General features: G+C 43.4%; 1 long non-coding RNA gene across 1 annotated transcript; it reads right to left on the reverse strand.

The window, feature by feature from the left end:
* Positions 1-374: 374 nt before the first annotated feature.
* Positions 375-22481, reverse strand: LOC102548198 (uncharacterized). Its single transcript, XR_349979.5, has 3 exons — positions 22120-22481; positions 21935-22021; positions 375-1424 (listed from the first exon to the last, which is right to left on the reverse strand). It is a non-coding gene; the product is annotated as an uncharacterized LOC102548198 (long non-coding RNA).
* Between the last annotated feature and the right edge of the window lie 4697 nt (positions 22482-27178).

Genomic DNA, 27178 nt, shown 5'->3' on the forward strand with positions numbered 1-27178 from the left:
TACTCCTTTCAGAAAGAACACTTCAAATAATTAGTAAAATTGAATCCCATCGACAGATACTCTCAAGAGCGTTTCTAAGTAAGAAACTTATGTGATAAATAGAACACAATTAGGACCTAACATTGACATGTGCCTACAGGCATATACAGACGTTAGATGATAACACTCCAGGTAAAGATGTAGCCCAATCTTTACCTAATTCTCTGGATATTATGCTCATCCAAACAAATACATGATAATTATGGTCTTACTATTTGATATCAAAATGCTATAGTCTTACTTTGTTTCTTAAATCAAAATAGTGTCAAATTGAATTTGTATATTCCTCAAAAACACTTGGGAGATAAACTGAAGCAGGCATTATAAAGCCAGTGTTGACTTGATTGTTTTTATTCATTCATCTCTCCATGCTTACAATAACCAACATGAAGAGATCATTCCAAGCAAGGTACAGTCAGTCAGACAGACAGGCATCAAAGACACAAATAAAAATTCAGACTAGCCTCCACCCGATCAGAAAACAACCATGTCCTACAGCAAAATGTCTACTCATTTGCTTTCAAAATCAAAAGAAAAAAATCTACTCAGATATCTGCCCAAATCTGTTAATACTTCTGGGGAAACTCTAGAGAAAAATAATCAGACAAAATAGAAACATGATTTTTAGAAGAATTTGGCTAGTAGCCAAAGGGACAAGTCATCATCAATAATCAGTCTGTTTACCCCATTTCATGAACTTCAGAAATTTCTATTTAGAGGCTGATGTTTGAAAGATGCTCATTGAGACAATGAAGAGACAAATCTGCTGACAGGCCAACTTGTGGCAGCCAGGACTCCATCCTCACTGAGCTGTGTGGAGACAAGTTTCTCTGTGGCAGCTCCACCCCTTCTTCCCCTCCCCCTTCCCCTTCTCAGCTCTCTGCACCTTCTAAACACTGAACTATCTTACTTCCTGGCTTGCTTGCTTGGGAATCTGAGGCAGCAGGAAAATGACCAGCTCAGGCCAATGTGTTCTTGAAGCAATCCTCTTCATGCCGGACCCTTTCATTGTCTGCATTTCTTTCCATTTCCGCCTTCCAGCCTGGGTCCTGTGGGGGAAAGGCAAGCCGAGAGAGACCCCAGACTACCTTGCAGGCCATGCGGCAAGGACAAGAAACAACTCCATCCCATGTAAGCCATTGAGAACAGGAGCTGTTTGTTATCACGCACAGCCTAAACCATCCCAATACACAACTGTTTTGAGTTCCTCCGTTGACCAGAGATTGTGGATCATCTACTGAGCAAACATGTTGTTGATGTGAGTGTGGTACACCAAAATGCCAGTACCTCAGCCGTGAAAATGGCATAACCTCGGCCCTGCTGACCTTCAACTTCTTTGAATGTCTCTGTTGACATGTTCTTGGGGCCTTCTATCAGAAGAGAGCCTAGAGGGAGAGAAGAAACTTACTTTTGGGAGTTCTTCCTCAGAAACTCCAGTTAGTCAAGTCTTTGTGCTCTCCAAGGCCACTCCATGGAAGTGGTATCTCTCTCTCTCCTCCTCCTCCCCCTCCCCTCCCCTCCCCCTCCCCCTCCCCTTCTTCCCCCTGAGCCTAGGTTTGTAGCAGCTCAGCATGCATGGCTTTCTAGGTGTACAGATGCAGAGAGCATGGACTCAGCACACTGTGGGTGTTACTCTACCCCGTGATTACCTCCAATGACCTTGCTAAATAATCAGGCTGGAATATATTGCTTTATGAATCTCTGCAGAATCACCGAGTTAGGGAGTGATCTTTAATAATAATAATGCAATGATTATTAAGGTACACTGAGAGCAAATAAACCATGTCCAAACATTTACTCATTTAATTCTCTTGCTGATTCTGTTAACTGAATATTGATGGGTTCCCCCCTCCCCTCCCATTTTATAAACTTACCTAAAATTACATGGGTGGAAACACAAAGACAAGAGTCAGAACTCAGAGGCGCCAACTCCCAAAGACTTTCTTTCCCAAGCAAACCCCAAACTTCCTCACTTCGAGCTAAATTTCCTTGTTTCCTGTTTAAAATGGAAACAGGCTCATAACGTCTTTATTCTGAAAACGTTGCCTGACTCCCCTCAGAGATGATGCGAGCTCTCACCATTAGCAGTTCTGGAGGAGCGCACAGGAAGACCATAGCTCCCAGTCTCTCTTGAACATAGGCTGAGCCTCCACCAACACAATTATTTTTCTAGACCGAGCCAGAAAACAGCCACAGGCTTCCCACACCAGCTCGGTCCTTCAGCATTCCCAAGGGCCTGGTGCTTAGATTGGCAGCAAGAGATGTTAAAGGGAACCTGGATTTCTGAGCAAACTCTTGAGAATAACTTCTAGGAAAACCATCTGACCTGCACCCGAGGGTGAGGGGAGTAAGAGAGAAGGCCTATTGTGAAGCCAGTGAGTTTGATGGTTGACTAAGTCCTTTTCCTCCAATCCCAGCAAAAGAGAAACGTTCATGAGTCACAGTCATATAGGGTTCCTCTGCTCGATGCCAATAAATATTCTAAATCTGAGTTTTACTCAAGAGTTTAAATTTAGCAACAAGTGAGCCGAGACTGAGATTCTAACTCACCCGAGGACTCGATCCCCTCCCCTCCCCACCCCACACCCGTTTGGAACACTTCAATAAGTTTATTCGTGTCACCCTGTTCTACCTGAATGAGAGCCAATTTAATCCAGGTTAGATTATACTGAAAGCAGGCTTATTGGCAGCTGCTCTCAGGTGGGTGAGTTCATTGGCCCCAAGCTAGGGAAGTTGCCATGGGGAAGGAGGTAGAGGGAGGGGGAGAGGGAGAGGGAGACTATATTGTCTGGATTGTATAGGGAAGTATGCCACTGAAGGATGCTGGGAGAAGCTGGAGGCCAGCTCTGCTTTGGTATGTAAAATATGCACCTAAGTCACATTTTCCAGGGTCCAAGACCAACCTGTTACCTCCCTCTAGTAAATCCGCTCCTGGGTCTTCTCCTTGTCCTGGGGTACAAAACCAAACACTGACCAATGAGGCGCTATCTTAGAAAATCATTTCAGAACGTCCTCCCTTTGAAAGTCTCACCGAAGCGTAGCATGGGTGGGCCGGCAAAAGCCTGGGAGCTCTGATCGCTCGCTCGCAGGACCCAGCGGTGGCAGAGGTGGTTCCAGGTACTCAATTACAGCTCACGTGGGGAAGTTATAACTAGTGGTCAAGATTCACCTGGAAACAATCAACTCTCTCAGGTAACAAGAGCAAGGACGTAGACAGTGAGTGTTATTGTAAGTGACACCTTCGCTTGTGTCATCTGTGGTTTTCAGGTGCCTCCCAAGAGCAAAGCCTGGGAACACATAGAAAGGAAAGGATGACTACCTTAGCTTCTTAGAGCTATTCAGTCATTGTATAAAATGGATAGCCGCAGCATCAGAATCATGGGAACAAAATTTCACATTGAAGGATGGCTTAGATCTAATGGTTCTCAACCTGTAGGTTGAGACCCCTTTGGGGGTTGTTTGACCCTTTCATGGAGTCACATATCAGACATCCTACATATCAGATATTTGCATTATGATTCACAGTCGTAGCAAAATTACAGTTACAAAGTAGTAGCAAGAGTAATTTTATGGTTGGGGTGGGGGGGTCACCACAGCATGAGGATCTGTGTAAAAGGGTTGCAGGATTAAGGAGGTTGAGAACCATTGGCTTAGAATCTCTCCCTCCCTCTCTCTCTCTCTCTCTCTCTCTCTCTCTCTCTCTCTCTTTCTCTCTCTCTCTCCCTCTCTCTCCTTCCCCTCCCCCTCATACACACACACACACACACACACACACACACACACACACATTAAATATTCATCTGGTTAAAATATTTTTAAAGGAAGTTTGGCAAAATGCAAGGCTGGAATATGACAGCCCTGTGACAGATCTCTCAAATAAAAAAGGTAACGACAGAGTCTTTATGTTCCTTATGGAGCAAAAAGTAGTAAGGGGCAGAGCCATATGAAGACTCAATGCAGGGTTTAATGGTCTCATATCTTTAAGTTATTAAGCAAATATGGAGATTTATAGCTTTGTCTTGTAATAGGGGAGCCAGAGACAGAGAGGGGAACACTCTGTCACTAAGAGAACTTGCAAATGAAGAATGCCATTTCAGGGGACTGGAGATGGCTCATCCTCTAAGGTGATTGTCCCACTTAGTGTGATCGCTGTAGCCTAGACCCTTAGCAACCATGAAGAACCAAGGTAGGCATGCCCACTGGTAGTGCACGGGGGCAGGAACAAGGGATCGATGGAGCAAGCTGGTTGGCCAAAACTCCAGTTTCTAGTTTAGCTGAGAGGCCCTGCCTCCATATAGAAGGTAGAGGCCAGTGGAGGAAGGGTCCCAAGATTGACCTCCAGCCTCTACACATATTTGTATGTATACATTCATATACTGACATATGTGAGTCCATAAACATGTGAATACATAGAGTCACATGCATGCATGCCCTACACATGTAAAAATTAAATAAAATCAGCTATAAGAATGACATCTCAAACTGGAATCTCATACATGGAATAGAATGCCCAAAATGGAACCGATACTTACACTTAATAAGTTGCTCCAATGATGTATTGCTTTAGGACATTTTCAAAACGAGCAATGGGCTTGATACATGCGTGTGTGTGTGTGTGTGTGTGTGTGTGTGTGTGTGTTTCTGTGTATCTGTCTATACGTGCATATGTAAGTGCCTATATATGTGTATCTATATGTTTATATATGTGTACCTATCTCTATGTATACACATGTGTATATATGTGTGTGTATCTATCTACCTATAGGAGTATGTGCATATGCATCTATCTATATGTGTGTCTCTGTGTGTATCTATTCATGTATGTATCTATATGTGTATATCAATCTATATGTGTGTGTCTATATGTGTACATGAATATACATCTATCTATATGTGTGAGGGTGTTTGTTATTATTTTATTTAAAGTATGCTCCTTTGAATCAAAGAAGAGTATCTCAAAGACTGCTAGGATGCTTAAGAGACAGACACTAGGAATATTAAATAAAACTCAGATTACTCCCTTGGTCTCACCTCTGGTTTAGAATGACTGCAGCCTTGGCATGAAGGGTTTTACAATGAGCTTAGACAGCTTGTGAGAAATCAAGTGGGAGAAACATCATGCACCAAAGAATTCTTTTTTAAAGTTTACATAAGAAGGCAGAGAGATCAAGCCTTAGTAGAAGTGGTGATTTTTTTTTCAAAATTAAGATGTCTCTTTTCTTACAGTAAATAAGTAACTACACATATGTGTATAAGGAAAACAGGGAGGCAATCAAAGGTTCATATAGGAATACCATTCTGTTTCCAAGAGATAAATCTGGGCTTGAGGGGTGTTTATGCTAGGCATGAGAACATCACCCACTTTTCTTTATATTTCCCCATTGGAGACGTCCTTCTGATTTTTATCAAAGAAGACCTGCTGGGCGGTCCAAGAGGTGAACTTCTAAAGTTGCTGCTAGAGAGACTTTTTGCTCCCTCTGCATTCTAGAACTACAAGTGAGAGGTTAAATTCTACCACCATTCAGCAGGGCTATAGAGATGACATTTATAGTGGACTCTCTACTCTGCCACCCTCAAGTTCTCATGCAGACAATCCCTCCAGTCCCTAGGACAGCCGGTGCTCAGGGCCTCTGGATTCAGTGTCACTTGAACTTTCCAACCCCTGTTTTCAAAGGGAAAGGATGAAATGTCCCACACCTCTTAGATCACACCGAAGCTCCAGTAGCTTGGAGCGAAATCTCAGATTTCCGTAGACAGAAACCTGCAGATGCAAACAGTGCAAGAAAGTCCACTGGATGGGAGTTTCCACGGTGCCCACTGTAATGACGTGTGGTCGTCCCAACTGCACCTTCAGAAGCACTTTTGGGAAAAGCATGTGAAGGAAAATGACAAACTGAGTGTGCAGTGCCAGTCCAAAGAGAACCCGCCATCCAGCTGTGAATACAGGAGGGTAAGGACATTGCTGTCTTTTAATGAAATTTGCAGAGCCTCATATATGTCTGCCTTACTTCTTGCAAGCTTGCAGAAATCCCTAAGTAAACTGATTTGAGGAGGATAGAAAGTAAACACATAGTAAGCTCGGCTCCCCTAAACTTGTCCAAAGAAATCCCTGGTGAGACTCTTCTTCCTACTGCACCTTACAGACGTGTTTCCTAAATATCACGGACCCTACCCTTCTGCGCTTCTGCTCCAAGCATGGAAATATAAGTCCCAGAAGACTGGAAGAAGGGTCCTAAGAAGTTCTAAGGTCAAGCAGACCTCTGTTCACCTGTCAATCATGGAGTTCTTTATCAAATGGGAGACTGACCTTCACACACACACACACACACACACACACACACACACACACACAAAAACATACTCACACACATATACACATATATACACACACGCACAAACACACACAGCATATACACACTCATACACATACACACACATACATACAGTCATACACATACACACACACTCACACAAACATACTCACACACATATACACATATATACACACACGCACAAACACACACAGCATATACACACTCATACACATACACACATACATACAGTCATACACATACACACACACACTCACACAAACATACTCACACACATATACACATATCTACACACACGCACAAACACAGACAGCATATACACACTCATACACATACACACACATACATACAGTCATACACATATACACACACACACTCACACATACATACACACATATACACACTCACATACACACACATACACACCTACACATTTCTAAATAAATAGAAGAAGCAAGAAAGAAGGGAGGGAGGAAGAATAAATAAATGAAACGAGGGACACATCAGAATACATTTTAATAAAGAGATTATAATTTTAAACATTTTTCCAAAAAATACATCCCATCCCCTCGCAAAGTGATTGGTATTAGAGATGATTCTCAATAACTACTTGTAAAATATGAGTCATTTAAGGACCAACAATTCTCAGACTCCTGGTGCAGCTGTTGGGGTATCTCCTAGCCTTGGTTTTACTGTTTTGGATTTTATGTGTCATGACAGTCCCCTCTTATTGATCAAATGACATCTAACGAGGGTATAAATGCCACATTTTTTAAAAAAAAAAAGCAGATCCAAACATTTATCAAAACCAAAAATGCCTGAAGGAATCCAAACCAAGAAACCAGAGTAAGGAATTTCTACCAAGATCCACTATGTTATCTGGGACCCTAGGGATTTTCTCAGTTAGGCGTTGAAGCTAAAGCAGTTACTTCCAGAACAACCATGGAAGAATCCAATTTCATAAATTTCAGAGTATAAAATGTAGAATCATAAGCCAGATCGGAGGTTTGCAGAAAATAACCAATATTCCTGTCAGCCCTGAAACCATCTACACGCAAAAAAACAAAAAGTAGACTCAGCTGGCTGTATATACACATCTGCATGTATATATACATACACACACGCACGCACTCGAGTGTGTGTGTGCATGTGTGCATGTGTGTGTGTGTGTGTGTGTGTCTGTGTGTGTGTGTGTAATAATCAGAGTAGAGTTGAGTGGGACATGGATTTGGAGAGAGGTGATGGTACTTAGGAGGGGCTAAAGGGAGGAAAATTAAAGTAATATAATTATATTGTAATTTAAAAATGTTAAACCAAAAGAAATGAAAGAAAAAATATTTAAAAATAAAAAAGCAGACCTGAAATTGGAAATATGTAGAAACATCAGGAAGGTTTGATAAGGAGTTAGGAGGAAGACTGGGAGGGAAAAAAAGGAACTTTAAAAATTCAAAATGGAGACCAGCTGACCCACTGAGTACCACCCCAAGCTCCAGAGACAGGGAGGTCCCAACAAAGCTTCTCTGCCCTTTGTGATAGCACACTCTTCCTCAGACTCATGAATCTCACTCACGATGGCTACCAGAAAGTTTGAATTACCCAAGTCATTTACAACAGCTAACTAAATTGGTGTCACGAAATGAATATAAGGATGTAAATGCCTCCCCCAGGTTTGTGTCTTTGAACACTTGGTCCTCAGCTGTTGTCACTGTTGGTGGCAGGGCGTAGGGTATTGTGGACCCTCTAAGACTTAGTTGATAGATGAAGGCCACTGGGAGAAAGCCTTGAGAGTTACAATGCAGGCTTTGCCTCTGGACTCACCAAGATGGGAATGAGCCTCAGGAAAGTTCTTGCTAGCATCAGATAAGCTATTTCAACTGCCCAGCCATTCCTACGACCCTGACACCCTTTGAACCTGTGAGAGAGAGAAAAAATCCTTCCATTTCTATGTTTTGCTCAGGTTACTGTATGACAGCCATGAGAAGAGTAACTGATACACTGACTGTTGCAAATCCTCCAACTGTATCCTTGAGTATACTTAGGCTCAGCTGGGTAGCTACTAAGTGAATCCACATTCCTATCCAACTCTTACTCCCTCCCACCTTCTCAATATTCCCTTAAAATAGAGAAAGATATCTATCAGCTTCTGCAATAGGGTTTGATAAATCTCTGGGTCTAGTCTAAAGTATGTAAAATATACATAAACTTCTTAAGTGATCAATCTCTTAGGGTTTTTTTTTATTTAAACTCCTTCTAAAAGACTGTATTAAGCAGGTTCTAGGGCATTTCATTCTACGCAGGGACAAAGAATCTGAGGTCTTCAGTGTTCTGGGCACGTTCCTTCTATTTCCTCGTCATAGAGGTCGGCTCTTAATTTTTTTTTTCTGTTTCATTCAAAAAGCAATTCCACCACCAACCTGAGGTTAGCGACATTAATCTAATGTCAACTCCATTATTGTTAATTATTTTATGGTGGCTATATTTTAACAGAAGGGGTACAAAGATCCCCTGTGTCATTTGATAGCCCACCATGAATTACATTGAAATAACCACATTGATTTCCAGATCTCAGCTAGCAACTAGGACATAATTAAACTTTTATCTCTGCAAATTTTGCTGTCTTTTAAAAAAATAAAATAACCTGGTCGCCTATTGTTCAGCAGGCTAATCTTATTTTGCTCCTTGGGTGGGCCTAAAATTTCATTCAATGCTTAGGAAATAAATTAAAATGAAAGGCATGTAATATCTGGTCATTTCTCAAATAAGAATTTCCATTGGCATATTTTCACCAGGTTCGCCCCCCACCCCATTTCTTCCTTGACTTTAATAAAGCCGTACTCTATTGAAGTCAAATCAAAGTGTCCCTCTGAGCTCTCGGAGTTAAATTAAAACAGTTATAAATCTGAAGAAGCAGCCATTTAAAGACCCTGCTTGACCTGACTCTGAACAGAAGAGATAACCTGTAGCAACAGAAAAAGTCAGCTCTGAAGGGACCACTCTGTAACAGGCTCTCCTCTTCCCTAACCCCACCCAGCGCTTCAAGTTCTCAGCTCTCCCTACTTCCTCCTTACCCATTGCTATAGGCCCTCAACTTGCTAGGAAACTTTCTCTAGACTCTTGGAAATGGCTTCTTTCATCAAAAACAGAAAAGGGGGTGGGAGAGACCCTTGCCAGTGGAAATACGGTGTGATGAAACAAAGAGAAGGCAGGGTGAAAACAAACCAGGTTACACCCGCACTGATCACCCACCACCTAGAGTTCTCGTTGTAGTCTGTGCCTGAAGTTCTGAGATGCAAGAGATGGAGGGCCACGTAAGGACCTCATTTCAGGTTCAAAAGGCACACAGGTGATAAGGAGTAAAAAATAAAACTAGTACAAATGTATAGATGAGAGAGCAAACAGAGCTCTTTCATGGAGACCATCTCGGGGTGGCTGCTTTCTTTCCCTTTGCTCTTGACCCAACTCTATGCCTTGCGCATACTCAGACCCCTTTCCCTCTACTTTGCCATGGCCCTGTATAGTGGGATATCTAGCAGCCTGTAATATGACAATCCCTCCATTTCTTCCAGAATCCCACAGGCTTAGCTGGAGCCCAGCACCACAGCCCATTGTGATTATTTGTTGAGCTATAAGAGTGGCTAATAGGCCCCTTCCTTTTAACTTTCCAAATCATATTCCCAGGGAGACCTGTATCATACTGCTCCCTGAGGGCCATACTGAACTCCATAAAGACAAAAACCAAAATCAAGGCCTCTCCCTTATCCAGAGAACCAGGAGAGGGCACAGATTCTACCAAGCTGTCCTGGTGTCACCCTGTCCCCTAAATAGAGTCAGCTGTACAACAGACTGACATTTTCCGAGATTAGCTGAGGTTTGCCCTTACCCATCTGGTCAGCTCAGTCACTCCAAACTCAATACAGGGTAGCAGGCTTCACTTAAGGATAAAAGAAAGGTTTACAATGGGCTTTTTAAAAAAAAGGCTTTCATTACAGTGTGTATGTGTACGGTTGTGAGTACCACCCTGAGATTGCTATGGTGTGCATTCGGAGGTCACAGAACAACTTTTGGGGGTTGGGTTTCCCATTTAGAGGCCCCAGTAATCACACTCTGATCCTAAGGCTTAAGAGCAAGCACCTTTACCCACTGAGCCATCTGACTTAGTGCTTCTAGGTCACAGTTTGCCTTTCATTTCCGAGGTCAAATATAAGGGAGATGACAACCGTGTGGTGACCCAATGTAAGAAAAGCCATCCCCCAGTGACTGCAAAGCCAGAGCCATGCCAGGAAATCCCAGAGTCCTCAGAATCAGGCTAGGGGGAGCTGTACATTGACTCAGAGCCACCTCAGAAAATCCCCCCAAACCCCATGATGGTGGCAGAAAGAGGCAGGCTCAGAAAGAGAAACAGAGGGGTGACCTCCATTCACCTGTCCATACAGATGGGTCTCAGGAGTAGACACCACTTGTTATTTAAAAAGATAATGACAGCGACGACCCTGCCACATCTGGTTCATAATTCACTCTTTCTTCCGTGTACTCTCCACCTGCCAATCTGTCAACTCATCATGGCCTCTAACTGGAACTCAGAGGTAACTATTTATTTGGTGACAACAGGGGCCCAGATATTCCATAGGAGCTGCTGAGGCCAACTAGTTCCCCATCTCCTCTCAGGGCCAGCCCACCTTGGCTGTTTTTCTATGGCAGAAAAGTAAAGACATGGCCCTTGTCCAGAAAGTACTTTATTTGTGGCTAGGCTGACTGGTCCCTGTGTTGCTCCAGCGTAGCTAAGGCCTGGTGATTTATAGAATCTCCAAGATCTTTCTTTCATATTTAAATACCTTTATGCAAATGCACACCAGCCTTACAGCAGAGGAGAGTTTTGCATTAAGCCTCTGTATTATTCACATACAAAAATTCCATTTAAATCTCATTAAGCTTGCGACATAAATCCAAACAAACCAGAAAATGCCCCGTTAAGGTGGAAAAGTGACATATGTCTTCCGGTGCCCTGGCAAAATAACAAAGAATCTTAAAAAATAATAAAATAAAATAAAAGGAGGAAATGATGGTAGTACTTCCCAGGTGGGGTGACCAGGAGACGGACACATCTGTTACTTTGCTACCTCTAACTGCTGGCCGCCTCATGTGACTGTTTTGGTAATGTGACGCATGTGATTCACTGAGGCCCATAGCTGGGTTTCTGGAAACCCAGAAGCATCCTGGGAATATCCTAAGAAGTCTGTCTGCTAACAGCATTTTTTTTATTTCCCTCCAGGCATTTCTAGAGGTTCAAGATATAATTTATCTGTCATGTAGTATTAACAATATTCCTTTCAGAGACTTAAAGATTAGCGAGGCCCCTGAGCCGCCAAACACTGAATGCCCTTCATGTTTTCATGGCTCGCCTCTAATCCCGTTTTTCCTTGAAAACAATTATCATAATATCAGAGGTTTACACCGGCTTTACAACAACACCCCACACTCCTTATGACCATCTCTAATTGGCAATTAGTTTAGATTGTCATTCTACAGTGTGTTTAGGGTAGAGACTTGGGAACTGGGGAGGAGACAGTCCCTCTTTACAGTTGTGATTAGATTATGGGTCTAATCGCCCTGCTTGATGCGAACTAGCACAAAATCAGACTGGCATCGTGAATGACAGATCACCAAATCATAATCACTTGTGGGTTTTTTCCTGTAAAAAAATGTAGATTGGGGCTGGTGCTGAGCAGCCGCTGGACTCCCTCTATCTTAAGAATCGGTGAGGCTTCACTTGCACAAGTGAATGCCACCAGGAAAGGTAGATTTGTTCCCAGGCCCAGGGCTCAGCTGTATTCTGTGGCCATCAAACACAGTAGACATACCAGTTTTCCATCTCGACCCTATCAGAAAAGGATGCAGAAAATGAAAATAAGGGCAGAGAAAGAAATGCAATGACTAAGTAAGATGATGTGGTTCAAAGGCTCCTACCTTCCTGCTCTTCAGCAGGCTCGGCCACATTCCCCCAATCCCAGTCCCAGCAAGACTTCACAGACCACAGCCCCTCCTACGTTCCTCCCAGCCCACAGCTGTCCTGGTTCCACAGTAGGCCAACTGAGAAATGTGTTGGTGCCTCACATCTCAGACTGTGGTTGGACATGTGCTCCATGGCAACCTGCCAGAGTTAGGTATCAGAGCTTACTAAGGAATGTGAAGTCCATTCTTCTGTGACAAAGTACGAGGATAAGGTTGACTTTAAAGGGCTGAGCACCCAGGATGGGTTCAGTGGAGGCTTATATCATTATCATTATTCTCTGTCTTCAATTCTCTATTAGTGACGTTAAGAACGCTAGTTTTGCTCACTAGGATACAGCATGCTGTTTGGCCTTCTTAAAAAAAAAGGTTGTTGAGATAGCATTGACATCAAAACTGTACATTAAGAATAAAATATGATAAATATAAATATGAAATCAAATATCTACATCTATAGATTGTCACTACCTCACAGAGATATTTCTTCATAATCCCCACCCCCTTGGATTAATTGTTGCCATGGCTACAGGCTTTCAGCCAAAATGAATTTGGTTCTCCCTCTCTAGAATTATCTACAAATGGGCTTATGTAGTATGGTTTCTTTCACTCAGCATGCTGATTTGCAAATTTCTTTCTTTCTTTTTTGTTCATAAGAGTATTCTGCTTATTGGTACCCCCAGAGACATTAGAGTTGTTCTGAGGATTTGATCAGGACAAAATGGGTGCTCAGAACCCTCTAGTTCCGACCTTTGCACGGATGTATTTCTTCTTGTCAGCTGGATGGTTGAGTGTTGAGCTTTTATCTGGGTGTGATGACGTAAGCATGTATGCGTGCATGTTGGGTACATTTGTAGACCAAGGCCTGACATTGGAATCTCCCTCTTGATTGCTTTTGGATCTTGTCAGGAACTCCCCGTTTCCCTTGCAGCTAGGCTGGCTTACCAGCGAGCCATCAGAAGGGATCTCCCTGTCTCTTCCCTCCTCTACTAGCACCCAGGTTACAGGCATCTGTTGCCACAACTGACTTTTAATTGGGTCCTGGGGTCTGAATGTAGGTCTTCATGCTTGAGCAGTAAGTACCAGCCACTGCGCAATCTCAGTGGGTTTAACCTTGTAGCAAACAGCAAGAAAGCTTTCTGAAGTTGTAACATCTTACTTTGCCAACAGCAGCGAACAGAGACCGCCATTCCTCTAGTTTTAGTTGATATGGTCAATCTATTTTTCATTAACTGACAGGAAGCATCCTCCCCCTGCAGCTTTTCTTGCATCTTGTTGGTGACTACAACAATGAGCGTTTACTTCCCGTCTTTATTCGCCATTTACGTGTCTTCTTTAGTAAATTACTTATTCATATGGCTATCCAACCCAGGTCAGGAAGCACGTCCTTCACAAAGATCAACATCTATGAGAAAAGTACTGTGGGGAGGGAGGGCTTTTTCCGGTAGCCCAAGAAGAGTAATTTGTAAGCACAGTTCTCTCTTTCTCTCTCTGAAAAGTAACCTAGGCAACTGTTGGCATCATAATCCACGCATCAAAGGAGTTATCTTCAGCAATGTCCGAGAACACTAATAATGCATTATCCAGGTGTATGACCTCCAGAGTTGGGGTCTTTAAGTCAATGAAGAACAAAGAAAGCTGGATGGTTTCTCTCCTTGGTAACGATATCTACGACCCCATTTTTTTTAATTGGATTGTTTTCTCAGTGGTGTGTTTCTGAGGGTTCTTTGTGCAGCTTGTTTGGGCTCTTTATCACATGAGTATTTTGTAAACATTTCCTTCTAAGCTGTATGGTTTCATTTCATGCTGGTAATGAAAACCCAAACTGGTCAATTTCGCTTAGGAGTCTGTTGGGCAATGAAGCCTGCCTCTGGTGAAAGATCTAAGAAATCTTGGACCAACCCAAGATCACAGCGATTTCTTCCTCTTTTGATTTGTTCCCGGGAGTTTTGTAGCTTCGCTTTACATGTAGGGCTGCATTTCCTGTGGAAGAGTCTCCCCCGGCATGTCTTCAAGTTTCCCAGTCTTGGTTTCTTGCCGCTGCAATAACAACGGTGATGGTGTAAGGAAAGTAGAATTCGAATCACTGAAGAAGGCCAGGTGCTGTGGCTTGAGTGTGCACCTATAGGCTCATGGTTGGCAGTTTGGTCTCCCAAGCTTGGCAAGAGATTTAGAGACCTGTACCAGGTAGAGGCCAATGGAAGGTCATCACTGACTCACTCCTGTCTTCCTCTTGTGTCACATGATCCCTCTCTCACACACGTGTCTGCCATTGTGATGAAGGATAAAGGCAGTGTGCTGCTGTTTGTACTTGTAGCCTCTAAGACTATGAAGTGAATAAATCTCTTTTCTCTATGCAATACCCAGCCTCATATATTTCATTAGAGTATCATAAAAACAGTCACCAGTGCAGAAGGAATAAAAAAAATGTTGTTTCTAATACATTTGTGTTGAAGATACTATCAGAAGATGTGGAGCCTTGTTGAGTGAACTGATATAAGGGAGAAGTAATAGAAAAATTCTAGATTAAGCCTTGATCAAAAGAAGTATCTCACAGATCAGAGTAGAAAGAGATAGGGGAGAAAGATGAATTTAGGAAGAGAAGTGAAAAAAAAAAAGAAAATTCAAGATCCCTGTGGGGGTTTTAAAGGTTTATAGAGGAGCAGTTAGAAACTTTTAATTCTGTAACAGACACATTTAAAGAAATACATAAAAATAAGCAAATGAAAAATAATATAATTACTAATTCCAGGAAAAATTTTGAGAGAGAAAATCTAATAACAATGTGCCACATAGTTTACAAATATAAAGCACTTACCTATTCATAATAATGTAAAAGTTGTCAGATAATTCACCAAGAACATGCTACAATTCAGTGCAGAGAGTGGGTTCCCAAGAGGGAATTGTAGACAGGCTAATTCCTCAACTATCATTGGAGAAGAGTACAGTTAAATTAAAACAGAAACGCAGGCATCATTCTTAGAAATATAGGCTCACTGGTACAGTACTGGCCAACCACTGGCAAGGCCCTGGATTTGATCCCCAGTACCAAGCAACAAGAAAGGAAAAGGCACACACCTGTCATTCTTAACAATAAGATTGATGAACTCGTGTCTTCTGGTAGGTCAGAGGGGAGCCGGGGGTGGAACAAACACAAGGATTCCTGACAGAATGAAGACGTAAAAAAAAAAAAAAAGGAAATATTTTTAATTGAGTCTATGTATTTTATTATGAATGAATTTTGATATTATCTAAAGGGTTAAGTCTTTCTTGTCAGTGAAGCTGTCAGGAGCTAGACCCTGAGACTAAAGCAAATCTGCAGGAAGACATGGCCACCCAGCTAGAGACAGAGAGCTCTTAAACCGCTAGGCTATCTGCTTTGGGTGGGAGGAGCATCCACATTCCGCCCGGTCTGAAGGCTTTGACTTCCTTTCCCAGCTGCAGGATCTTCCCTGCCCCCCAAAGAGTCCCTGAGAGGTCACTCTAAAGTTGGAATAGATCCTAGCTTTCAAAGGGAAACTTAGCCCATTGACAAGATCAAATGCAAGAGGTAAAGTAGTGGGAGTCAGGGGACCCCACATTGCAGCCGCAGGCTGAACCAGGTGACACGGCCTGGCTGCTGCAGACAGGGGCGGTTCCCTCAGGGCTGTTGAGCCTGAGCAATGGTGACAGCCTGAACTAAGTTGCCTTGGTCTTCTCTGGCCATTCTGTTGGGGGCCGGGGGAACGGGGAGGGGGGTTGGGGGGAGCTGTGTTGGTAAAAACAGCCCAGCTCAGACAATGCAGCAGCTGCCTTGACTAAGAATAGAATGCCGTGTTTGATTTGAATTAGCCATTTGAAACAAGAGCAAAACAGCTCTAAGAACAGCGCCATCTGTTTTCCTTTAAGGCTCGGTCATAAATAACGAGATGAAAATACATTTCCTGCTCTGGATTTGTGACCTGAGCTGCCTCCCACCCTGTTGTCACTGACCACGGCTGCTTTAAGTGCACGTGACATTTATGGGGCAGCTGTTGGCTGTGAGGCGGATGGACTTTGTGGTTGGTTGGGATCGGGTTTTTGGTTTTCTTCCGTTTAACGTCTCTGCTCATCGCGGCTCCTTTATTTCACCCTCATTTGTTAAACGGGGAGATACAAAGTGTTCTCTGCATACCGTTTAGAACAGCAACTCATACATGCAATTACCAAACAGCAGCCTGTGATCAAACAGCAAACCCGACAGGCAATCCTCTGCTGGAGGAGGACTATCTGAGTCCAGGTCAAGGCCATGATGGAAAGAGAAGGAACATGTGTGGCCAACCATTGCTCAACACAGAGGTCTATGAACCTGGGGAGGGGAGAAAGCCAGGGAAAAGAGAAAGGGAAGGGAGGAGGGAGGACGAAAGCAGGGTTTGGGAGATGGTTCAGTCCATAAAGAGTTTGCCACACAACCTTGAGGATCTGAATTCAGATTTCCAACACCCACTTAAAATAGCTGGGCTCACAGCCATTGTTAGCAATCTGGCATTTTCACTAGCCTGCCCTCAGGAACCTAGTGGCAGCTGTTTACATCAGCACCCACTAAGGACATCAAGTGCTGCTTCTAAAAGGCCCCATCCATCTCTGTGTGTGCGTGCTCGTGTGTGTGTGTGTGTGTGTGTGTGTGTGTGTGTGTACTTGTTTCTTTTGTCTTCTCTCTCATTCTGTCTTGTTTGTTCTCTCTCTCTCTCTCTCTCTCTCTCTCTCTCTCTCCCCCCCCCCCACATCATACTTTATCCCCACGCCTATAATCCCAGTCCTGCAGGGTTTGATATAGGAGAATCACTGGTACTATCTGGTCGGTCACAGTAGCCTATCTGTGATCTTCAGTCAAAGAGACTCTATTTCATAAAAGTAAATAAAGGTGGTAGACCAGGGAGAGTAATCGAATCACCTGACATTAAGCTCACCTCTTCATGCATGTGTAACCATGTGCAGGCAAATACTCAGATTCATGTAAACACACACACATACACACACACACACACACTACATACTTACACACATACATATACACCATACACACACCACATACTTACACACACATACACACCACACACACATACCACATACTTACACACACCACATACTTACACACACACACTACATACTTACACACACACATATACACCCTACATACACCACATACTTACACACACACATACACCACACACACACACACACACACACACACACACACACACACACACACATTCTTTTTAACTGTCATGTATGCCACAACATTCTGCTTCTTTGATAACTCAAACGGGAAGGATCCTGAAAGGTAGAGGGCTGTGTACCAGCTCGGTCAGCTCTCAGTCTCTCTAGAGAAGCGTCTTAGTTGGCAGACACGCAGACACGCACTGTGACAGGCTGTGGTTTCCTGCCAGTGCTTCATGAGAAAAGCTGCACCAAGAGGCAAGCATCAGCATGTGCCCCCGCACTTTCCAGATTTTTGGCTTCAGTTCTGGGGAAGACACCTAGGACCAAGCTTGTACTAGGCAAGCTCTGGCCCTGAGCCTCATGCCTAGCCTACTAGCCTGTCCTGTAAGGAATGGTTTTGAAGCAAAAGGCAGATGTAACAAAGGAAATGTTAGAAGGAGTTATCTGTCAGTTAATGAAGGTGTTGCCTTGGAGACCTGGAACAGATGCTGGGTTCCTGAAACACGTGGCGGTGAGGAACCCAGGGTACAGTACAGAACACTGTCATCAGGGGGAAGCTCGTGTAGATCTGGGAATGGCTTCGCTGGAAAAGGTGTTGAGAAGGTGCCTGCTCATCCAGTGTTTAGACCGACAGGAAGTTTTCCTATCCTCAGTTTTAGCACAGGTAGTTCTGTTTTCATGCTATTTAAATACAGAGCCACAATGAAACACTGTAGGCAGAACATTTTTTGCAACTTACTTTAAATAAGAGTTCACCTCTCTAGCCCACCACCCAGCAGAGGTAGTAGAAGAACAAGGTTAGCAGGATATGGGGGAAGTGGACAAGCTCAGCAATAGCTCTTCAGGGGCGAGCTCCATCTTCTTTCTCAGCAGTTCAGTCCCATAGCAAACACCAAATACAATTCAGCAGCTGCAGACCAGTCCTCTAAGCAGGAAGATACCACACCCAGAACAGGAGCTACAATCCTGTCCTTTCTGCAGGCAGACAGCCGGTAGGAACCAGCAATGCAGCTCAATCCTGAAGAAACCAATAGGCTCGCTAACTGGCTTGAGGCAAGACCAAGGAAGCAGTAAGCTGCCACAGGAACCTCACGGGAAGTTCTTTGTCCAGTTTCTCTCTGGTGTCACCACTAGTGGAGATCAACAATCCTATGTCAGGCAAACCATTTCATACATGTCCTTAGTGAAGAATATCTATGCGGAGCAAACCAAACCAATGTTCAATGCTTGCCTCCCACTGTCTGTGGGGTTAAACTCCTTCGTCACAGGTCCTTTCACATGTTTGTTATAGGAAAACATCCTTTCACCGGTGTCTTCTTTTTTAATATTTATTTATTATGTATACATCGTACAGCTTTCTGCCTGCATGTGTGCCTCCAGGCCAGAAGAGGGCACCAGATCTGATTACAGATGGTTGTGAGTCACCATGTGGTCGCTGGGACTTGAACTCAGGACCTCAGGAGGAGCAGACAGTGCTCTTCACCTCTGAGCCATCTCTCCAGCCCCACTGGTGTTTATCTTTTCACATGTCTGCTTTAGCAAGAGATCCTCTCGCCTGTGTGCCCCAATAAACTATCATTGGACATAACTAACTTTCCAAAGAAATTAGAAGCTTCCATTTCAGAACAATATCGTCACTCGTTTCACTATTTACATAGACCAGCCCTGTCTTCCCAGTGGTCCTCGGTCTACCTCTTCATCTGACCCCTGATGGCACACTGCTCCTCCCAAGCTTCTCACAGTCACCAGCTTTTACCTATCAGAGTTCACTTAAGCCGAGCTGCTCACCCTGCAAAGCAAAGACCTGACTCCCTCAGCTTGAGTGAGCCCTAGCCTCAGCTAGAGGAGGGCCATTCCCACAGCTGGAGAGCAAGTATGCTTAGCACACGGTGCATGCTGAGCCATCCTTGGGGACAGTTAGGAGGTGTCACCAAAAGGTCTCGAGACTTCTCAGAGTGAGAGAATCTGTTGAATCTTCTAGCCAGTGGCGCCTACAGTGATTTGACTCTGGAACCCTGTCAGGCTTGCTCCTGGCAGATATCTAAACTTTGCTGGAGACCGCTCAGAGAAAAATCACTAATTGAAACCTTGTTGGATTCAGAAAGACACGTTTGAGCACACCACTCGTAGCCCTCCCCACTCTGAATCAGATGTGCAATTATTGTTTGTACCCCTGCTTTGTATTCCTCATGGCTGGTATCTTCTTGCACATATATCTCAAAATAATAGTCACAGTTATTATAATCCATGTTGTTCCACTTCTAGGGGTTGTACTGGGTGTTTTGCAGACTGAGCAGCAGCCTCTAGGTAACAGGTGATGCCGTGCCCATTTTACCAAAGAGAGTGCAAACCAGGAAACAGCAGGGTCTAAGTAATCCATCTGTTACATCAAAGAGCTGTGGTTCTGTTCTGAGTCTGTATAGAATCTTCTATGATGCTTTACATTGTATAAGATCAGCCACTCCTGAGATTCAGAGACTCCAGCCTATGACTGGGCTCTGCATGGATTTGTTGATTGTCTGCTGAGACTACTCTAAAACCATCAACAAACAGACCTAATACAGATTCACACGAGCCTTATAAACATTAGTGTGTAATATTACTCTCGCCTCTCTTCACGTTTTGTTATAGAAAACTTTACACCTTCTTATTCCAGAAAAGCTGCTGATTATTTACTCAAACATGTTGGTACCCGTTATCATGTATTAGCATAATTAATAAAGGGGAGGCATCTTTAGTGAAAATAATGTTGAATGTTCCCACGTATGAGATAAGACATGCCGATTGTTTTCAATAATTGTATGGTATGTGGAGTAGCACCAGGCCTCGTAAAAGCAAGAACTGCACACCAGAAGAGGGCATCAGATCCCATTACAGATGGCTACAAGCCACTAATGTGGTTGCTGGGAATTGAATTGAGGACCTCTGGAAGAGTAGCCAGTGCTCTTAACCTCTGAGCCATCTCTCCAGGTCCATGACTTTTATTGCCTTTTAAATTAACCTTTGGGCTGATCACTTCAATGAGGGTTTGTTCTTGTTTTCTTCTGTATTGACACAGGGCCTCATGGAGAGCAGCCTCCCCTCCTGTTCCTGATGCTTCTCTATTGGTTAAGTGTCTGTTGCAGTGATAAAGCTCTGTGACCAAAACAACTTATAGAAGGGAGAGTTTGTTTGGGCTTGTGGTTACAGAAATAGTCTAGCATGGCAGAAATCATCAGGTATGGACAGCAGGGCAGGAAGCAAAGAGCTGGTATCTCAACTGTGAGCTTGAAGCAGAGACAGCAAACTGGAAGTAAGGCAGGGCGAGGCTCTCAAAAGTTGCTCCAGCACCAAGCCTCCCTGCAGCAAGACCAAGCCTCCCTGCAGCAAGACCACACCCCCCGCAGCAAGGCCACGCCTCAAGGCCACGCCTCTTGGCAGAAAGCCAAGCCTTCTAAAGACTCCCCAAATAGCTCAACCAACCAAGGACTAAGTGTCTACATGCCCGAGCAAATGGAAGACATTTCTCACCCAAACCACCACAACCCTGAACTTCTTATCCTTCTGCTCCGCCCTCAGACGCTGAGAATACCCCCAGAAACCACCACACTCTGCTTTATGTAGTACTTGAACCCAAGACTTCGTGCGTGCTAGGCAAGCACCTTGCAAACTGAGTGACATCCCTACCCTTGATAGCTATTTTTACATCGTAAAACAGTCTATATCTTCCCAGTCCTTCAATCCGTTCTTACAACTCTTAACTACTGGTTTTCATGTATCAGGAACTGAAAGGCAAAGCGGTTCAATGGTTCCTCAGTGTAAACACTACCCCAGACCCCCACCTCTCACTGCTTTGTCTTTGTGCCTGTATTAGGCTGTCAACTGTAACAATGTTGTTACTTTGTTTTGCTCTTGACAGTCCTCTGCCTTCCTCAGGCCCCCACTTCCCTAGACTGTGTGTGCTGAGGTCTGCCGTCAGTGAATTTGACCCAGGTTCCCTCTGCACCCTGTACCTGCCTCTTACCTCTGAACTGACGTAACACACATGGAACAAAGCATTCCAACTGCACGCTGCACCCAAGAGAGAAAATTTCTTTTGTTGTTGATTTCTTTCTTCTGTGACACCATCCTTGACAGGGTAGATGTTCACGAGTTCACACTCACTGACACACACACTCACTGGCACACTCACTTCTTGTTAGAACTTATTACATTGACTTTCCATTTGTGTGAAAGATGTCATGGGATACAGAAGAAATATTCTTCCCCGTTATTGCTGGGGATATCAATATAATCTGTGTACATTATAAAAGCAATAGTTACTCTTTACGGTATGATCATGGCGCATCCTCTGCTGAAGACTTTCTGTCTCCTTCACTGGCATAGTCAGGACCACCTACCTGGTCCTCAAAGTCACTTTTCGGTCCTCACGATCACTCTCTGTCTGGCTTGGATCCATCTCAGCACATAAACCGGGTCTTCTATTACTGGTAAAAAGAAAAAGGACACGGTTATCTATGCAGTGGTTACTTTTTAAGGTAAAAGAAAAGTGAGGGTTAAGGAAAGGATTTCAAAGTTAATTTACCAAAATCCGACTCCATCCTTGCCCGACGAAGACTGAAATAAAGCTCTAATTACAAAAGGATTAACACTGTTCTCCATGGTAACACCGGAGTCTTCTGTCAGTAGAAGGTGATGGCAATATTTGCATTTATCCACGAGCACAGGATTCACAGATTATGAGTAAAGTCTTAACGTTCTATTGAAATAAAGTGAAGAATCCTCAGAAAAGACAAGGGCTGGCTTTCATGGTCTAACGAGAACTGGACCATTTTGAAACCAGAAACTCTTCACTCAGTGCTCTGTGGATGCCGGTAAGGGTGCTGGGAATGTGTTGACTGGCGGTGCTTTTTCTGCTGGCAAGGAACCGGCTTCCCTGCCTGGACAAATGAGTCCAATAACACTGTCCAAGAAAGAAAAGGAGATTTTCTTATTATGCTGTGCTATACACTCAGCCTCCCCCCTTGCTGCTGCCCACTCAGATGGCTGTCAAGTTTCAGCGTGAATGGAATGTCTCACTGAGAGAGTCATAAATAAAAAGCTATTTCTCTCCCTGAATGATTCAACATGTTGTGCCCGTGTTGAACCAGAGAATACCACTAGTGTGGTCAATTTTAGTTATAAGCAGAGTTAATGTTTTTCTTCTTTAACATTCTTCCTTAAATTCTGACACCGGCTCTACTGAGCCGGCCTTGAAATGGGGTCTGGCCCTTTCTGTGGAATACCACGACTCTTGGTAAAGCCTGGTAAGCATGGAGAGACCAGGGCTAGCACAAAGAAGAGAAGGTTTTCTGACTAGCATTCACACCCTTGGTGGAATTTTGCTCTCCCTTTCAAGTTTGTTCCCTTATCCCATCTAGGTCAAGAGATGTCGGGGGCATAAGGAGACTTTTACATGCTGATAACCTTGAAAGATGAATGGAAGACCATCCAAGCCCTTTCTTTAAAGGTTCATTTTTTCTTCCAAAAAGAAATAAAAAGGAACATTTGATTGAAAATAAAGGCGAGTTGTCAAAAGTGCTAAATTCCACCACATGTTTCCCAAGGTGTGAGGTCTGAGGTGACAGGAGGGGACATTGTAGCACTATTCTGTAGGTTTGACATAGCAGGAACAGCGCTGACTGATTGCCATTATTACAGCCTCCCCGGTCACATCCAGGATACTTGCTATTTACTGCAAGGCAGAAAAGGTCTCCCAGACGTAATTAAGGTCGCTAATCAGTTGACCCTAAATTAATCAAAAGAAAGCCTATGTGAGAGGTCCCAGTTAATCACATACCACCTTTAAAATCAGGGAAGCTTTCACAGCTGTTGCCAGGAGACAAGGTAAGAGATGTACAAGCTGACGAAGGTTCTCTGTGGCTGATATGGAGGGCACTGTGTGTCCAGAGCCAGATTGGGTCTACTGGGAGGAAGAGGGCTCCCTGGCCAATTGGGATCAAAACCAAGAGCTTACTTACAACTGCAAGGACCTGAGTTCTGTCCCTAAGCGGAATGAAATGGAAATGGAGTCTTTCTAGAACCTTCAGGTATAGCTAGCTGACTGATTTACTTCAGTGGTGTAAGCAGAGAGCTCAGTTGTATTAGATATTAGACATGTGCATGTCTGAGCCGCAGAAGATAACGATGAAGGAAGGGGGCTTGCTCTTTTCATATTTGCACCGACAGGATACACAACAGTGAAAGTGAATGCTTATTAAGTGGAATGGAACTCTCCAGAAGTTTCCTACGGTTCTGCCAGAAATGCTTTTCCAGAGGTGAGGCTACAGCTTGGTTGACATCCTGCTTGCCTGACATGCGTGCATCCCTGGATTTTGTCCCCAATGACAACATAAACTGAATGTGGTGGTGTACACTTGCAATACCGGCACCATGGACACGGAGGTAGGAAGAGTGCTACAGAGGGAACTACCTAAGAACCTGTCTCACAATATAAACAAACAAACAAACAAAGCCAGCAAGCTTTCAAAACCAAATTATACTCATAGATTTCCAAAAAACTATGCTCATTGATTGCTAAGTGTATCTTTTGTTTTCTCCGGCCAACTCCTCAAATCTTCTAGAATTTTCTTTTTCTATTCCTCCAAATTTTTTTTAAAACAACAACAGCAACAAAAAAAAAACCCACAAAAAACAAAAAACAACTAATACCCCATAGAATAAAAGGGCCTTCCACAGCCTGTAATTTTGTCTCCAAAATCAAGTACTTTTCACGTGCATAATTTATTAACAATTAATCTTCTGCCACTTTGTGGACCCTTTTCCTACAAGGTCTAAATCCTTCTTTGATTACTACTCATTTGTTCTTGATTAGAGGGACTCAGGAAAGAAAGGGCTCCACAATCCAGGCCCTGCATATCATAGGCGCCCAACATATATTTTGTTCATTTGTTTTGTCCTAAAGTATTGCTCTTCAATGTTAATGATAGGAAATGACACCAAGCATCTAAAGCGAGCCTCATTAGCCCAGCAGTGGGAAATCTCAACGGTGACCTGACTCACATTCCACTTGGCCTTTAACTGCCATGAACCCTGCGTACACTTAAACTGTCAAAATTAAAAACACAACTGCAAAAACAAGATAATCACAGAAAATAATTTTGCCCAATTGATTTGTGTGACTTTCAATGACATTGTTAGCACCCAACTTACTCCCTAAACTGCCAACTTCTATAGCAAGGGCCAGTCTTGCTGGATACAATAATTCACGTTGACGGAGCTCCTCACGTGGGTGTGCATAAGAGTAGGAAGAACCAGGAGTTTTGAGCTAAATATTTTTTAACAATTAAAACCATGAACAAATCAGCCAAGGGCAAGAGAGTGCAGTGATATGGCAGGCTGTGCAGATTCGACACAGTCCCCTGTAAAACAAGCAAGATTTAAAACCCCAGTTAAAATACCCTCTACATTCCACGAATCTGTCTTTTCACTCTCAGGCAAGAGCAACAAGAATGTAATTTGGAAAAAACAGTGGAAGGTAACTTGGCGACAGGTCAGTGCCGCCTACTGAGGCTAGCGCCCAACCTCAGAGCAGCACGCTGCCTTCTCATCACTGCTGGAAACCTGAACTTGACACCACTGAGTGTGTCTGAGTATGTGTGTGTCTGAATGTGTATGTGTGAGTGTGTATGTATGTGTGTACGTCTGAGTGTATGTGTATCTGAGTATGTCTAAATATGTGTGGGTGTGCATGTGTCTGAGAGTGTGTGTATGTCTGTATGTGTGTAGCTGAGTATGTCTGAATATGTGTGTGTCTGAGTGTGTCTGAGTATGTGTGTGTCTGAGTGTGTATATGTTTGTGCATGTGTATGAGAGTGTGTATTTCTGAGTGTGTGTATCTGTGTATGTCTGAATATGTATATATCTGAGTGTGTGTGTGTGTGTGTGTGTGTGTGTGTGTGTGTGTGTGTGTCTGAGTGTGTATGCCTATCTGAGAACTTACCCAGGACTCTATCACCAGATTGGGATTGCTGAGACAGGAGGTCTCATGGACGAAGAAAGTATCAAATCTTTGGCCTTTCCAATGAGAGGCAGCCACTGTTGGACTATATGGATCATATCCTGTAAACAACTCTAATAAACCCAGATATAATAACTACTCTAACAAATCTATGTGTGTGTGTGTCTGTATGTGTGTGTGTCTGTGTGGTGTGTATGTGTGCCTGTGTGTGTGTCCAGATGTGTGTGTGTGTGTATGTGTGTGTGTGTGTGTGTAGGTGTCTGTATGTCTGGTATCTGTGTCTCTATGTGTGTCTGTATGTCCATTTGCATGTATGTATCTGTGTGTATATCTCTGTCTATGGTTATCTATGTGTGTGTATTTGTATATATATTTGTGTGTGTGAGATAGAGATAGAGATAGAGAGATAGAGAGATAGAGAGATAGAGAGAGAGAGAGAGAGAGAGAGAGAGAGAGAGAGAGAGAGAGATCATGCAAGCATGACTTCTGGCTAACTCTAGAACCTTTGGTTACACTCTGTTATTAAACCAACCCTGACCAAAGTTTTGCAGCTGGGATATGGGACTACCTTCCACTATCCCCAGTCTTCCCTTCAACAGACAGTTGACGAATATCCCGGGGCCCTTTAGTGAGTCACCTGTTTGGGGTTCTTAGTGAGATGCTCATTGTTCAGTCCACTTACTGAACTTCAAGTCTTCCTCCACCCCCTGATGGCAGGAACGTGCACACCTACCTCTGGGATCATGTAGGCACCATGCCTATAACAGGCCATGTCGGGAGGTTTGCAAGTATACAAAACATGTGTGTCAGCAGAGACACCATCAAAGAGGTGGCCTTAATAACCATCTTCTACACACAAAACCCAGCTTTGGTCATCATTACAGACTACTGAGCACTCACTGGGGCCCAGACCAGAGGAAACATGGTTAGAAGAATAAGGGGTGGTCTTTGGTCCAAAGAGTTGACACCACAGGGAGCAGACATGGGGTAAGCAGATCACTTCAGGACAGCTCAGTTGGCTTCCTGAGTGTGAATAAGATGAACAGGCTGTGAGTTCCCTGGGATCCGATATTGGAATTCTAACACACAGGACAGATGACCTTGGGACTCAAGCTTTTCAGTTATAATTCTTATTTTTTCAGTTGGAAAAGTATATATTTGTGCTCATTAGAAGAAAGAAATACAAATCCCTCAACCCCCAGTGTAAAGAGATAAGTAACTTTGGTACTTTGGACCTTCCCAGAACTGTTTGGATAAATACACACATGAAATATATATGTATTCCCTAAAGAACTTTACGTAATGCAGACAACTTTGTAATCCAATTTCTTTAATTTAAAAGATGCCATAAACCATTATTTTTTTAATTAAGTACAAGAATAACTGGGTCAGGAAAATACGTATAAACATGAAGACCCAAGTTTGATTCTCTGAAACCACCTTTAAAAAGCCAGGTATAGTGACACAAGCTTGTAATCCCAACTCTTCTGAAGTCAATAGAGTTCAATGCCCAGTCAACCCAGCCTTCTTAGAAAGCTTTGGGCCCAATGAGAGACCCTGTCTCAACAAAACAAGACAGGTAGCTTCCTGAGAAACACAAGCAATCTTCAAATACCTATGCACA

Source organism: Rattus norvegicus, chromosome 1, assembly GCF_036323735.1.
Source record: "Rattus norvegicus strain BN/NHsdMcwi chromosome 1, GRCr8, whole genome shotgun sequence".
In the NCBI taxonomy this organism is placed as follows: Eukaryota; Metazoa; Chordata; class Mammalia; order Rodentia; family Muridae; genus Rattus; species Rattus norvegicus.